Source organism: Triturus cristatus, chromosome 1_1 (assembly GCF_964204655.1).
Source record: "Triturus cristatus chromosome 1_1, aTriCri1.1, whole genome shotgun sequence".
NCBI lineage: Eukaryota > Metazoa > Chordata > Amphibia > Caudata > Salamandridae > Triturus > Triturus cristatus.
In genome coordinates this window covers 80,144-96,135 of record NC_140579.1, presented here as the reverse complement: position 1 = coordinate 96,135, position 15,992 = coordinate 80,144, and the positions used below count along the sequence as shown (strand labels likewise).

At 41.2% G+C, this 15,992-nt stretch overlaps 1 protein-coding gene across 7 annotated transcripts in view; it reads right to left on the bottom strand.

The window, feature by feature from the left end:
- LOC146869034 (RNA helicase MOV-10-like) overlaps positions 1-15,992 on the bottom strand; it is a 488,182-nt gene that overhangs the window by 456,079 nt on the left and 16,111 nt on the right. The gene's annotated exons all lie outside the window — the stretch shown is intronic.

Genomic DNA, 15,992 nt, shown 5'->3' with positions numbered 1-15,992 from the left:
AAAATAATAAAGTTATCTCTATTTTCTACCACGCAAAATTAAACAAACACAAAAGCAATTCGATATTTGTTGCAAAAAGATATTAGAATCAGTTTAATACAAGTCAGATTAAAATAAACTGTTGCTCAGAATTAGCAGAAACACACAGAACGATTCTATTTTTCCTCTAGTTACCTGAAGCATGGTAAAATAAACATGCTGCCATAAATATCTTGTTTCTGCTTATTACTGTTCATCTAGAAAAACAGGAGAATGGAAAGCCACTTTCCTTTTTAGGTCTCGTGTTTGGCAGCGCATGCGGTGTCTCAGCGAGACCTAAAGTAATCTGTATGTTGGCTGAAATTTAGTCTAATTTGTTTTTCTGCTTGTGATTAGCTTACCTGAGGCATTGTGTTGTGTTCGTGCTTTCTGTTGGCTGTTGATCCTCCAGTTACTTCCGTGTAGTTCCAAAGCAGCAGCGCCTAAGTACAGTTTTCGTCCGCAACTCGCACTTGGTTTAATTAACTGCAGTGTGCCATCTGTTTCTCACGCCGCGTTTGTTTTATTTATTTAAGACCCGCTCCCCGTGTTCGCAATAGAACGGCGGCATTCCTCCAGCCCAGCATTCTACTTTCAAGCCTGGTCTGCTCCTAGCAAGGCTCTCTTACAAAGTCTGGTGCGTGTCATAATGTGGGGATATTTCCATATATTTACAAGTTCATGCGCAAATTTGTTCTGGAATTTGGAAAGGTCAGCGATGTGGCTTTCGGCAGCAGCAGCACCCTTGAGAGCGCGTGCCAACTGCCCTTTCTTCTCGGCGCTCAAGCAATTTAAATTCAAGCAGAGTGGCATTATTTAGCTGTTATGTAGAATCAAATGATTGGAAAACTCTGAGACCTTCTTTAAGTAGGCCAGGCCCGGTCTTTCTAAGCAGGGCGCCGGGATTCACATGTTAATAGAAAGCTATAGAAGTGACTGCCAAGGGAGGCGAGGAGTGTGTGTGGGGGGGAGGAGAGATTGCTGGAGCAGGGTTTTCTATTTAAACCCAAACACCAGTTTATATTTTTGTATGTCATAATTAAATTTACTAATGATTAATTATTAAGTACTAAGTTTTGTTGAGTTTTATTAACCAACTTTACTAATGGAAGGAATTACACGTGGGAACGCAACTGCATGGCTTAATTAATAAGTGAACTAAGATGGTGAGCAAATTAATTAAATAAGTGTGGCTTATGTGATATTTGTTATGTGATTGCGCTTTAAAATAAAATGCTTTAATGCTTTTTATGTTGCAAATGGCCATATAAATACATACACATAAGGCTATTAGTGGGAAATTAACACTGTATAATCAATACAATGTAGTAACGTTGTTTTGTGTTTCTTTTTAATTAAGTTGTCCATTGTGGCCTGTTAAGAAAATGGCCGACATCTACAGCCTGCATTTGAGTAGATGAAATATGAAGAGAGGCTTCGCTGATTGTGACCTCGGCCTCTGCCTGAACTAAAAGTTATGAAAAAGATGACAACTCCTCTGGGATGTCCGCAAGTTATCCTTGGAGGAGAACAGCTGTCACAAATGAACATTTGATAAACTTGTGGTGGCTTCACTGCGAGTGATACAATTCCGGAGAAGGGCATCCGTGAATGTTACGAATTAGTTTTGGACTTCCTATTTCTTTGTTTTGAATTTTGAGATATCCAAGAGCGGAGATTTTTCTAATGTTGCAAGCTGACATCCTTTCCTGCTCAACAGACGTTTTAGAGCTTTGTTTGTAACTTTTAGTATGTAAATTTTAGTATAAATATTACTAGACTAGAGAGGGTCTAGGGCACTTCTTCCTGAACTTATGCTCAAGAGGATCGATGCTGACTGAGAGGACGGTGACTCTACATGACAGCTTGAGAGACTTTAATTCTTTGCTGAGAGACCTGACCTGACCTAGAGAACGACATTTAGCCAGAATAGGTAAATATGAGAATAATGATCTTGCAAATTGAATGATTCCCATATGAATTAATTTAGATAAAATAATTCTTGTTTGAATTACAGTGTCGGGTGGTTATTTCTTTGTCATGTTATTGAGATCTCAGATGTGTTTAACAGTTTTATCAAGACTCAAGACAATTCAATTTTGGTTGCATTGACCTCAAATTAGGTGCAGATTGATTAAAGGAGTTCTCCTTATATTCAGTACGGATAGGGTAATAGAATGGATGTTGGTGTAATGGGCCCCACCAGCGTATGATGAGTGTATGTGCGCATGACTGTGAAATTATTTTGTCCGTGGAAGTAGGGAGAATTTATAAGCTTTGATCTGCAGCAGTTTCCTGGTAGCAGTATGATGGTTTTGATTATTGTCTTGATCTAATAGATTGCTTGTACATAGGCTTTTGGATTAATTTGATTGATGTTGATACATGTACTAACACTAAATGTTGAAGTCATATTGAGTTATATGTAGTGTGTACGGCTTCTGGGACGTAGGGAGTCGGTGACAGTTCCGTAGTAGGGCAGAGGGAAGTGAGTGCTGCTCTCGGGAAAGGCGGAATTGTTGGCCCTGTACGAATGCAGGGAAAAGCATGTGACAATTGAAGTTGCGCGTCGCATTGTCTGGGTTCGATTCAGTGACATCGTCGTGTGTTACTACTAGAGACATTTTCTGTATAAGAGAAGTGTGTATGGTTGCGAAGGTTATCTGTGAAGTTCTGGTCTTAGGTATCAGGGATCCTTTTTGGGATTGCCGTTAACGCTTATCACTGGGAAGGTAATAGGTATTCTCTGAGCTTGTTTGAAGGACAGAGCAGAGGTAAGCGCTGCTTGGTTAACGTATGTTATAATTCTGTAGTAGGACAGATTGTTCGCTGTTCTCGCGAAAGACAGGATTCTGTGTGAATGTGCTATATTTTTCTGGTGTGAAAGTGCGTGAATGTATGCACATTTAGTTAATTGTGAAACTCTTAGGAACATTCCGGGAGGAAACAGTTAATGGATGCATGTTAGAAGGGCAAAGTAGAGGGATGTGCTACTGTGTCAACGAAAGTAACAATTCCGTAGTAGAGCAGAGGTAAGCGCTGTTCTAAAGAGAAGCGGGATTCTCGTGGGAAAGGTCTTTACTATTCTGTGGTTAGCGGAGCAGACAATGGAGATGTTTATATGTTGTAACTAATAGATTTGTAGAATTTGAAACCGAGTCTACCAAGAAGGTTTTGTAAAGGAGGGGTAGACGAGTGACAGGAGACAGGAGTAGAAGCGACTGCAGCGACTGCTGACGTCAGAAAAGACCGCGCTGTGATTGGACAGTGGGTTAAAACAGCGAAAGCACTGTGATTGGTGCGTTGGTGTGAGCCGCGCAGGGATTGGAAGAAGTACAGGGTGACGTAGACGCTCCGGGATTGGTGCGTTAGTGTGGGTCGTGCTGATATTGGATCGTACAGTTGTAGAAAGGATTAGAGGGTTGTGGTAAACGCAAAAATGTATTACCAAACCGAGGAAAAGAAAAATAAATCCTTGTTCAGTAAAATTAAAAAATGGTTTGACAAGGATAAGGATATAATAACTAGAGAAGGTGAGTTACTACCTCCGACAAGAACCCCTGCATCCTTCATGGTTGCGAAATATGGGTATCATACCTGTATTTGGTTAGACAATTGGGCTAAGTATACTAGAGAAGATGGTGTTTTAGCATTCCCGGAACATGGTTCATTTAATCTGGCCGTGTTGAGAAATTTACGGGAGAGAATGATGGGTCTAGAGCCCAGACCAAGGCCGACACAGTTCGAGGCATTGGTAGAATGGGAAGATGAGGTACATGAGTGAGAAAAACAGAGGAGTGGAGGTAATTATAGGTATATGTTTGGGAGGAAATATGATCGTGAAACTCATCATGATCGAATGAGGAGATGGCGAGATGCTAGTATGACTGAGGGACTATATCCTGTGAGAACTATTGAGGAAACAGAAGGGAGGAAAGGTATGGAAAAGGTACCTAATGCAGAATTGAGAAGGTATGGGGCTAATGAATATGAGGATGAAGTCTTGGATGACAAGATCTACAAGAGACCACCTCCATATAGACAAGAACCAGAAGTGAGAACACCAGTTGCTACCCCAATGAGAGATACTTTGCAAATCATAAAAACAGAAGTTGTGACACCTCATCTGAAAAGTAGTAGCTCTTTCGCGGAAAGGGAAAGAGAGAGAGAGCAAGAGAGAGAAAGAGAGAATGAAATCGAGGATGAAAAAACAAGAGAATTAGCAAGAACCACATTTGAGTTGACAGAAAAAATAAGGGAACTGACTAAAAATCTAGAAGCTGTTACAGTGCCTGTAACCATAGGTCCGGTTATGCCTATTTTTGATAAGCAAAGAATGGGTGAAAGTGGTTTAACAGTTCCATATGTGGGAAATGGACTAGTTAGTTCTCCGGAACAGTCAGGAATGAGGACGGGAGAGAATCAGTTGAGACATACCATATGTGGTGGAGAGTTAAATGTACAGCCTAATTCAGGATTGAATACTGGTTGTGTGGAAAGAAATGTTATGATGGGAGGATCAATTTTGGAACCACAGAGGATGGCAGAACAAGTGAGTACAGAAAAATCTACAGGAATAACGGCTGAGGATTTGAATGATTGGTTGAAAGCTCTTCAAAGGAAGGACAAAGATTCTCAGGCAATTGATGTAGCTAGGTTACGTATGGAATTAGAGGAGCTTATAGCGGGAACAATTCCTACAGAAACATTAAAAAATCATCATGATGGAGAGTTGTTATTCATGTGCAAGAGCATCACATGGAGGGCTAAGAATACACATGACAGATTAAAAGGAATAGCGAGTGAAATGGGAATTGACATGGATAAGGTGAAAGCTTTACAGAAGCCTTACCGAGTGGATTTTACAGATAAGGATATTGAGAATCTAAATGATGTTGGCCGAACAGGACAGATTAAGGAAATGATTACCTTATTACGAAAATGGGGTGATGTGGAAAAGTGGAAGGATAGATGGTATAAGAAAAGAGAAGATACAGTGGACAGGACTTACTCGGCATTCCCTATGAGAGAAAAGGAAAAAACAGTGGATGCTTATCCTATGAGAGAGATTCCTGGAGGAGGATATGTACATGTCCCATGGACTAGGCAGGCTATTTTGTCATTTACAAATGATTTCCCTCGACTGAGAGAGAAGCCTGTCGAGTGGTATAGGTAGGTTGATAGGTTTGTGAAATTGTCAAAAGTGCTGTGGATTGACCTGAATAGTCTGTTTGATATAATTGTTCCAGCAGACTTGTGGGCAGAGTGTAAAATAGTCATAGATTGGCCCACTAAAGTATACAAAAACAACAATTGATGGACAGAATGCAGAACAATGTCATACATTCACCCCAGTACAGAGATCTGGGCCTAAATCCATCGTTTTTTTGCTCACCATGCCATTCCAGTTTGAACCCAGCCATATGCAAATCCGTCTTGACCCTGTGCCCCATGGGAACAGTCCAGCCCGAACTGCCAAGCCAGGTCCTCCCTGGACTGGAAACAAGCATCCTAGGACCGGTTTCAGGCTTTCAGCCCTCGTCAGCCAGGATAGCCTGATTCCAGTGGCATGGAGAGCAAGGGACTCACGTCTGAGCATACCCTTCCCACTCAGGGTGACAAATGCAAAAACAACAATTGATGGACAGAATGCAGAACAATGTCATACATTCACCCCAGTACAGAGATCTGGGCCTAAATCCATCGTTTTTTTGCTCACCATGCCATTCCAGTTAGAACCCAGCCATATGCAAATCAGTCTTGACCCTGTGCCCCATGGGAACAGTCCAGCCCGAACTGCCAAGCCAGGTCCTCCCTGGACTGGAAACAAGCATCCTAGGACCGGTTTCGGGCTTTCAGCCCTCGTCAGCCAGGATAGCCTGATTCCAGTGGCATGGAGAGCAAGGGACTCACGTCTGAGCATACCCTTCCCACTCAGGGTGACAAATGCAAAAACAACAATTGATGGACAGAATTCAGAACAATGTCATACATTCACCCCAGTACAGAGATCTGGGCCTAAATCCATCGTTTTTTTGCTCACCATGCCATTCCAGTTTGAACCCAGCCATATGCAAATCAGTCTTGACCCTGTGCCCCATGGGAACAGTCCAGCCCGAACTGCCAAGCCAGGTCCTCCCTGGACTGGAAACAAGCATCCTAGGACCGGTTTCGGGCTTTCAGCCCTCGTCAGCCAGGATAGCCTGATTCCAGTGGCATGGAGAGCAAGCAACTCACGTCTGAGCATACCCTTCGGGCTGGACTGTTCCCATGAGGCACAGGGTCAAGACTGATTTGCATATGGCCATGTCTGAACTGGGGTGGCATAGTGGGCAAAAGAACGATGGATTTAACCCAGATCTCTTGACTGGGGGAGAATGTCTGCATTGTCAGCATTCCGTCCATCATTTGTTTGTTGTAACGCTTTTCGCCCTAAGTGGGATGGGTATTCCCAGACGTGGGACCCGTGCTCACTACGCCACTGGAGTCAAGCTATCCTGGCTGATGACGGCTGATAGCCAGAAACCGGTCCTAGGATGCTTGATTCCGGTCCAGGGAAGACATGGCTTGGCAGTTCGGGCTGGACTGTTCCCATGAGGCACAGGGTCAAGACTGATTTGCATATGGCCATGTCTGAACTAGGGTGGCGTAGTGGGCAAAAGAACGATGGATTTAACCCAGATCTCTTGACTGGGGGAGAATGTCTGCATTGTCAGCATTCCGTCCATCATTTGTTTGTTGTACCACTAAAGAATACACAAGAGATCCAAAGACAGGAGCTCCAGACCCGGAGGTTATGAAGAAATATGAACAGGTCATAGTGTTCTTGAAGAACAAGGTACCCCCTAAAGAGACAGAGTGGGTTAAGATAGATCGAACACATCAGGAAGTAAAAGAATCAGTTCATGCCTTTTATGAAAGGTTAATACTGGCTTTTAAACAGTTCAGTGGAGATGAACATCTGGGTGATAAGGATTTGAGTCATTTTGTATACAGATTTGTATATGGTTTGCGACCCGAAATCAGTGAAATGATACGTGAGCACACAGTTGATTGGCAGAGTAAGAAGATTGATGAGATCTTGAGACATGCGAAGTACTTCAGTGATGAAATAGAGACGAAACAAAGAAAGCTAAAGGAAAAAGCGATGTGGGCACAGGTGAAGGTTGCAGAAAGACAAGAAGCACAGCTGGTTGAACAAGCAAATAATCCAGGAAATAGGCCTAGATATGGTACAGGAAAAGGAAAGGGGAACATTGAAGAGGCGAAGAAAACATTTTCGTGCCACAACTGCGGAAAATTAGGGCACTGGAGATCCGAGTGTACGAATCCACCATTAGTGAATAATGACAATCAATCCTTGAATCAACAGGTGCAGAACGAGGGGTGTAATCATCCGCAGCAACAGCAGAAGGTTGTCAAGCAGCAGAATCAAGAGCCAAAACTGCCTTTGCCACAAAACAGAGGATCCCAGAAATACAATCAAGACTCGGGATTCTACAATGAGGAACAGGTAAACAAACCGAGACGTACAAATCCAGTACAACAATATTGGTTAAAGAATGAGGGTAGTGAGTCTGAAGGTGACTTCTGACGGTGCCAAGTAGAGGAGGAAGAGTGCATACTTGGAGCAACTCTAGAAATAGACCAGGCAGGACCATTTGTAGATGGGAAAATAAATGGAGAAAGTGTTACTTTTTTAGTAGACACAGGAGCGACGAGATCAACTGTCAGGTCAGCAGATATAAGAAATCTTCCGCTCTCGGACGAAGCAATCCAAGTGGTTGGTGTATCTAATATACAGATTAAGACTCGTCTTACTGAACCAGTAAGGGTAAGGATAGGGAAATGTTTAGATATGCACAGGTTCGTAGTGTGTGACACTAGTCCAGTGAACTTGTTAGGTAGGGATTTGTTGTGTAAAATGAATTGCACAATTTTTTGTACTCCGGATGGAATAGCCTTTGAGACACCGGATGAGGATGTCTTATACAGAGTAATTCTAGATAATAGAGAAAATGAGATTGTTGGAACATATGCTGTATTTAATCCAGATGACTTGCCTCAAGAGTTGAGACACACAGTAAAAGCAGCAGTTTGGGATTTTAGTGGAGAGGATGTGGGATTGATGAATAATGTAGATCCAGTAAAAATTACAGTAAAAGAGGGAATCTCTTATCCTAATATCCCACAATACAGATTGACACCAGAGATAATTGAAGGAATAACACCTATAATTGACAAAATGATTCAGCAAGGAGTCTTGAGAGAGTTACTCAGTAGCCCATGTAATTCACCTATAATGGGACTGAAGAAACCTAATGGGAAGTTCAGAATTGTGCAAGATTTGAGAAAGGTTAACAAAATTGTGGTATCATGCTGTCCTATTGTGCCAAATCCATCAGTGATTTTGTATCAGATTCCTCATGATGCTGAATGGTACACAGTAATTGATTTGTGCCATGCTTTCTTTTCAATTCCATTGCATCATGACAGCCAGACGATTTTTGCATTTCGGTTTGGACAGCGTATTTTGGCATGGTGCCGAATCCCACAGGGGTATACAGAGAGTCCTTCAATATTCAATCAGTTGCTGAAGAAATCTTTGGAAAGTCTGACCATGCCTGAAAGCTCAGTACTAGTACAATATATCGATGACCTACTTGTGGCATCAAAGACACGTGAAGCCTGTGAAGTAGATACCATAGCTTTATTGAATCATCTAGCTGATGGAGGATTAAAGGTATCTCCAGCCAAATTGCAATTTTGCAAGAAAGAAGTACATTATCTTGGACACAATATTGAAAAAGGTCTAAGAAAAGTGACCATTGACAGGATCAAAATTATCAGAGGAATGAGAGCCCCAATGACCCAGAGAGAAGTGAGAATGTTTCTGGGAATGGTAGGTTATTGTCGTCAGTGGATAAGTAACTTTTCCCTGATAGCAAAGCCACTGATTAAATTGACTAAAAGTGAAGTAAAGGACCCATTGGAATTAAATGCAGAACAAATGGCAGCAAACGAAGAATTAAAGAACAGATTATGTGCAGCTCCTGCTCTAGGAATGCCAGACTATGAGAAGGAGTTTGAGCTGTACTGTAGTGAGAGGAGTGGATGTGCACTTTCAGTGTTAATCCAGAAACATGGACGTCTGAGGAGGCCAATTGCGTACTTCTCATCAACACTTGACCCAGTAGCTGTGGGCTTACCAGGTTGCCTGAAAGCAGTAGCTGCTACATGCAGAAGCTTGGAACAGAGTGATGGTATAATAATGGGATATCCTGTAAGGGTATTCGTACCTCATGATGTGGCAATTCTTTTGACAAGAAGCAGAACTCAATATATGTCACATAGTCGGCTGACTAAATATGAGAAAATCATTCTGGGAGCATCAAATGTGAGTCTTGAGAGATGCGTGAATGTGAATCCAGCAACACTGTTGCCAGATGCTGAAAATGTGAGTGTGAGAGATGATGTTGATCATGATTGCTTGGATGTGCTCGATTACTGTACAAAACCGAGACCAGACATAAGAGATCTGCCACTGCCTGAGAATGATCATGTGTTGTTTGTGGATGGATCATGTCTGAGAACAGAAGAAGGTGTGCTGAGTGCTGCGGTGTGTAAAGTTTCAGAAGTTATGGAAGCTTCACCTTTAAAAGGAGTTAAATCTGCTCAAGTAGCGGAATTGGTGGCACTGACAAAAGCTTGCAAGAAATGTGAGAGTGACTGTAATGACTGATAGTCAGTACGGATTCGGAGTTGTTCATGATTTTGGCCAACTTTGGCTACAGAGAGGTTTCCTGACCTCAAGTGGAACTCCTATAAAGAATGCTGAAGTGATTGGAAAATTGCTTGAGGCGATACAGCTGCCTAAAGAGCTGGCAGTTGTAAAATGTGCTGCTCATGGACAGGGTGAAGATTTTGTTACTCTTGGTAATCGATTCACAAATGACATAGCACAGTATTGTGCCAAGAACAATCATTCCATTAACAGGGGAAAAGAGAAAGAAATGTCTTTTTGTTCCTTGATGTTTACTGATGTGATGGAAACATGGGAGGAGGTGAGGCAGTTGCAGGATGAAGCAGGAGATGAGGAAATTAAAGATTGGATCAAGGCAGGTTGTGCACCAAGAGAAAAGGATCATGTATGGATCTATAGGGATGGAAGACCAGTCATGCCAAATGCTATGTTGTCAACAATGGCAAGAATGTATCATGGCCAGGGACACCTGGGGAGGGATGCTATGATTAGATCCTTTAAGCAAACCTGGTACAATGCAAAGTTCAGGCTGATAGCAGAAATCATCTGTCAAAGATGTTTGATTTGTCAGCAATTCAATCCTGGAAAGAAAACAGTGGTGAGCCTAGGAACAATAGGCAGAGAAGGAGGTCCTTTTACCAGAATGCAAATAGATTTCATTGAAATGCCCCAAGTCAATAGATTGAGGTATGTTCTAGTGGTAGTCTGTTTGTTCTCAAGGTGGGTGGAAGCATATCCAACTAGGAGAAATGATGGAATAACAGTGGCCAAGTTGCTGTTAAGAGAGTTGATTCCTAGGTACGGGTTCCCAGTGACAATTGAGTCAGACAGAGGAGGACACTTCCATAATGAACTAATGAGTTTAATTTGTGAAGCATTGAGTATACAGCAGAAGCTACATTGTGCATACAGACCAGAGGCTTCTGGTGTTGTTGAGCAGATGAACGGTACAATCAAAAACAGAATTGGCAAAATGTGCTTAGCCACTGGAATGAAATGGCCTGATGTCCTGCCTCTAGTGCTGATGACTATTAGGTCTACTCCAGACAGAACTACGGGGTTGAGTCCACATGAAATAATAATGGGACGTGCAATGAGACATGCATTCGTGCCTGTCAACAAGCTGATGACTATAACTGATGACATGATTTTGGATCACTGTAAAGGCCTGGCTGACGCAGTTCATTCTGTGTTTCACCAGGTTGGAGAAGACGCCACCACACTTGAAAAGAAGGCAGCCCATGATCTGAGCCCAGGGGACTGGGTGAGAATAAAAGTGCACAGAAGAAGAAATTGCTTGGTTCCAAGGTGGGGAAGGCCAAGACAAGTCATTCTGACTACGACAACTGCTATAAAGTGTGCTGGTGTGAAGAACTGGGTTCATGCAAGCCATACTCTGAGTGTTCCAAATCCAAAGGATGGGTCTGGGAACGAATACTTTGAAGAGTCAGATTCCAGTGATGATGCAGACACTGAAACAGTGAGAAGAAAAAAGAATCCTGAAAGGGGGGGAAAGAGAGTCAGAAAGAGAGTCAGGTGATTCTTTTTTCTTACCAGGAGAAGCTTCAAGAGGAACATTGCGAATCTCAGAAGAGAGTTCAGATTCTGGAAAAGTGCCTGAAGTTCTAACTAGCAGTGGAGAAGGAAAAGAGAAAGAAAGAAAAGAAAAGAGTGATTCCACAGAGACTATACCTGAGTCAAATGAAGAAGTTGAGAGGAATCCATCTATGATAATTCTTGAAGAAGTAGGGTCAGAAGAAGATAGAGAGGGACAGATTGCGGAAGAACCCCGAGGAGGTGTAGGGAACATTCATGATAAGCTAGGTGAAGGGACAAGTAGACAGGAAGAAGATTGCGTGTCGGAGATTCGAGGAGGGACAGTAGTAGGGAAATCTCAATCGGTGGAAAAGAAGATTGTGGAAAAAGAGAGAATTGTTGATGAACAAGAGGCAAATGAGACAGAATCGGATGAGAGTGAGAATGAGATATCAGAGGGTCGAGTTCTGAGAAAGAGAACTTGGATTGGAGAAAGGAACAATAAAGAAGTAAAACAGAAAAGAAGTGTAAAAGGAGATCTTTGGCCTAACAAGATAAAGAGGCTGAGATATCGGCTAACACGAGTGAATTCATCGAAAGCTGAACAAGTGAACGAGGTATCAAGCCAGAATCAAGCGAAAGAAGAAGAACGAAAAGAACCAAAGGAACTGGAGAAGATCAAGAGAATCAGAAAGCCCAACCAGAAGTATAGGTCACCAGAATGGACGTATGTGGCACTGTCTGAAGAAGAAGAAGAGGCATAGAGTCAAGGAAATCCAGAGGGGACCTTACTGAAAGTGGTTAAGGAGGAGGAAACTGTTGGAATCCTGAAAGTTATCTTGTCTGACATTGGAGAAGAGACAGATGTTCAGGATCTGATACAATTTGATGTTGATGAAGAAGAAGTGAACAGTGATGAAAATCCAAATTGAGTGAACTAAAGGAGTCACTTGGAGAAGAGTGAAGAAGAAGAGCTCTAAAAAAAAATAATTAACAGATTGTAACGATCTAGTGTCCTAGAGATTCAGTAGTGGAGTAGTAGAGGCTAAGTCAAAAGACACAGTCAAAGTAATAAGATGGCTAACACAGAAAATAATCAAAGTAGACAAAATAGATGTACCTTCTTGAAAAGAGGGTGCAGAATGTGCTGCTGCTGTACAGTACTATTGATGCTACTATGGAGTGTGCTTGCTTTATTAGTTACTTTTAGAATTACAGTAGACACTTTGGGAATACATACTGAGAATATGACTAACATAGGGAAGAGTTCACAGAAAGTAGTACCAACTAGAATTAGTAATATATACATACACAAGGATAGGTCAATTAATGATTTTTCTAGCAATGTTTTTTCAAAATTATTGTATGAATACGTGAAGACAATGGAAGTTAGGGATTGCTACGTCTGTATGCAATTACCTGCATCTGTTTCAGAGGGAGTTACTTATCATCTCCCAGCTACGTATGGAATTTCATGTAGTGTGTTGATTAGTATTTTTTATTTATTAGGGAAAATAGATTATGAGATGTCTAATAAGGATAACATTTTTGGGCAATTGCCTATGAATAAAAAACTGAATCCTGCTAAAGAAGCTAACATTTTAGGTGAGATTTTTATTGAAAGACGAATTAACGTTAGATTACATTTTTAGAAACAATTTAACTTGTAGTTTGAAGGGAGAAGAAGAAGCTTTCCTAGACATGGTAGAGAAAAGGAGAATGGGTATGCATGAAAAGGCAGGAGGATATAAAATGAGTGAGACAATATGGGACATTGAGATGGGAAAGGAGTGGAAGAATGGGGCCAGTCCAACTTTGGCTTTAGATGCACCACAGAAGGGTAAACTATGCATTACCAGAGGGAAATCCCAATATGATTATTATTTTGTTGGGACTAGTGAGTGTCATGATACATACTTTATTGCAACAGGATGGGGATTCAAAGGAGGAGAAGATCCAGTTTTTCCGGGAGTGTATTATATTTGTGGGAATAAAGCCTATTATAGGTTGCCTGACCATTGGTATGGCACATGTTATGTTGGCCTGATCTTTCCAAAGATTTTCCATATGGATAGAATAGAAGATGCAGAACAGATTAATTTACTAACATGCTTTAAAAGAGAAACTTGGACAGAAATTGTAGGAGATATTTTTGGAGCTTTGATACCAGCAGTGGGAATTTCATTAAATGCATATGGAATTCGGAAGCTGTCAACAGTGGTGGATCGCTTATCGACAAGCACCGCTGGAGGGTTTCTATTGGTAAATACAGAGATGGTTGCCTTACGCGCTATGTCTATGTAAAATCGACTTGCCCTTGATATTCTATTGGCAAAAGAGGGTGGAGTCTGTGGAATGCTGAAAGTTCAACATTGTTGCACTTACATTCCTGATGAAAGCAAAGATCTAAAAGTCTATATCAAAAATATTACTGATTTGCATGAAGAATTAGTACCACTGGAAGCTGAAAGTATCTGGACTAAAATGGCTAATAAGATGATTGCTGTTAAGAATTTTATAGCTAAGATAGGTAGTTCCATTTTTGGTAAGATATTATTTCCATTGACGTGTGATTGTTACTTTATTGATTCTTAGATTAGGGTGTTTATGTTGTAGGTATAGGAGGAATAAAAAGAAAATAATGAAAGAAAATGTAGAAAAGAGACAAAAGAGGTCAAAAAGAGACCCACAAGAAATAGAATTGGAAGAATTTAGGGAGAGCATGTACTTCGAGACAAAAAGAGATGATGAAAGAGAAACTGGAGTTTAACGAATGAACAAAAAGACATTTGAATTTTTCCTAAAAAAGGGGAACAAAATTTTTGGGGTTGGATTATTGTGGTGATAATATATCACCAAAGGGGGGAATGCTGGAGCAGGGTTTTCTATTTAAACCCAAACACCAGTTTATATTTTTGTATGTCATAATTAAAATTACTAATGATTAATTATTAAGTACTAAGTTTTGTTGAGTTTTATTAACCATCTTTACTAATGGAAGGAATTACACGTGGGAACGCAACTGCATGGCTTAATTAATAAGTGAACTAAGATGGTGAGCAAATTAATTAAATAAGTGTGGCTTATGTGATATTTGTTATGTGATTGCGCTTTAAAATAAAATGCTTTAATGCTTTTTATGTTGCAAATGGCCAGATAAATACATACACATAAGGGTATTAGTGGGAAATTAACACTGTATAATCAATACAATGTAGTAACGTTGTTTTGTGTTTCTTTTTAATTAAGTTGTCCATTGTGGCCTGTTAAGAAAATGGCCGACATCTACAGCCTGCATTTGAGTAGATGAAATATGAAGAGAGGCTTCGCTGATTGTGACCTCGGCCTCTGCCTGAACTAAAAGTTATGAAAAAGATGACAACTCTGGGATGTCCGCCAGTTATCCTTGGAGGAGAACAGTTGTCACAAATGAACATTTGATAAACATGTGGTGGCTTCACTGGGAGTGATACAATTCCGGAGAAGGGCATCCGTGAATGTTACGAATTAGTTTTGGACTTCCTATTTCTTTGTTTTGAATTTTGAGATATCCAAGAGCGGAGATTTTTCTAATGTTGCAAGCTGACATCCTTTCCTGCTCAACAGACGTTTTAGAGCTTTGTTTGTAACTTTTAGTATGTAAATTTTAGTATAAATATTACTAGACTAGAAAGGGTCTAGCGCACTTCTTCCTGAACTTATGCTCAAGAGGATCGATGCTGACTGAGAGGACCGTGACTCTACATGACAGCTTGAGAGACTTTAATTCTTTGCTGAGAGACCTGACCTGACCTAGAGAACGACATTTAGCCAGAATAGGTAAATATGAGAATAATGATCTTGCAAATTGAATGATTCCCATATGAATTAATTTAGATAAAATAATTCTTGTTTGAATTACAGTGTTGGTGGTTATTTCTTTGTCATGTTATTGAGATCTCAGATGTGTTTAACAGTTTTATCAAGACTCAAGACAATTCAATTTTGGTTGCATTGACCTCAAATTAGGTGCAGATTGATTAAAGGAGTTCTCCTTATATTCAGTACGGATAGGGTAATAGAATGGATGTTGGTGTAATGGGCCCCACCAGCGTATGATGAGTGTATGTGCGCATGACTGTGAAATTATTTTGTCCGTGGAAGTAGGGAGAATTTATAATCTTTGATCTGAAGCAAGATTACTGCTGGCAATCAGGGCCCTCCCCAAGTCCGCCTCTCCATTTGAATAGGGAGAGCCCGAGGATTACAACACCTTGCAGTCCAAAGGACTATTCATGGCCGTCACCTGACCTTATTACATACATCTCAGTCAGTGGTTCGGCTGATGACTATCAGCATCCTGACCCTTCAACTTTCCCACCTCCCACGCACATAAACTTGGCGGAAATTCACAGCGAGCTTTCAGTGCTAGTTTGTTCGGTCCTGAGCATGACAGATGCACTAAAAGCAGGCTGCGCGCTGCAGGACGAAGGAGCAGAGCTGGTCACTTGTGTGTTTACACCCTACAATGAGATGCCCAGAGGTCGCATTCAAATGAGAGTGGGAGTGGGAGTGAATGGGAAATGAGAGTGGAGGAATTAGCCCGCCATCAACAGGTTGGTCTCAACCTCGCGTTGCTGTGTAGATTCGGAAACAAGTACTGACAAACTCGGTAGGTCTGGCTTTTGTAGAAAAC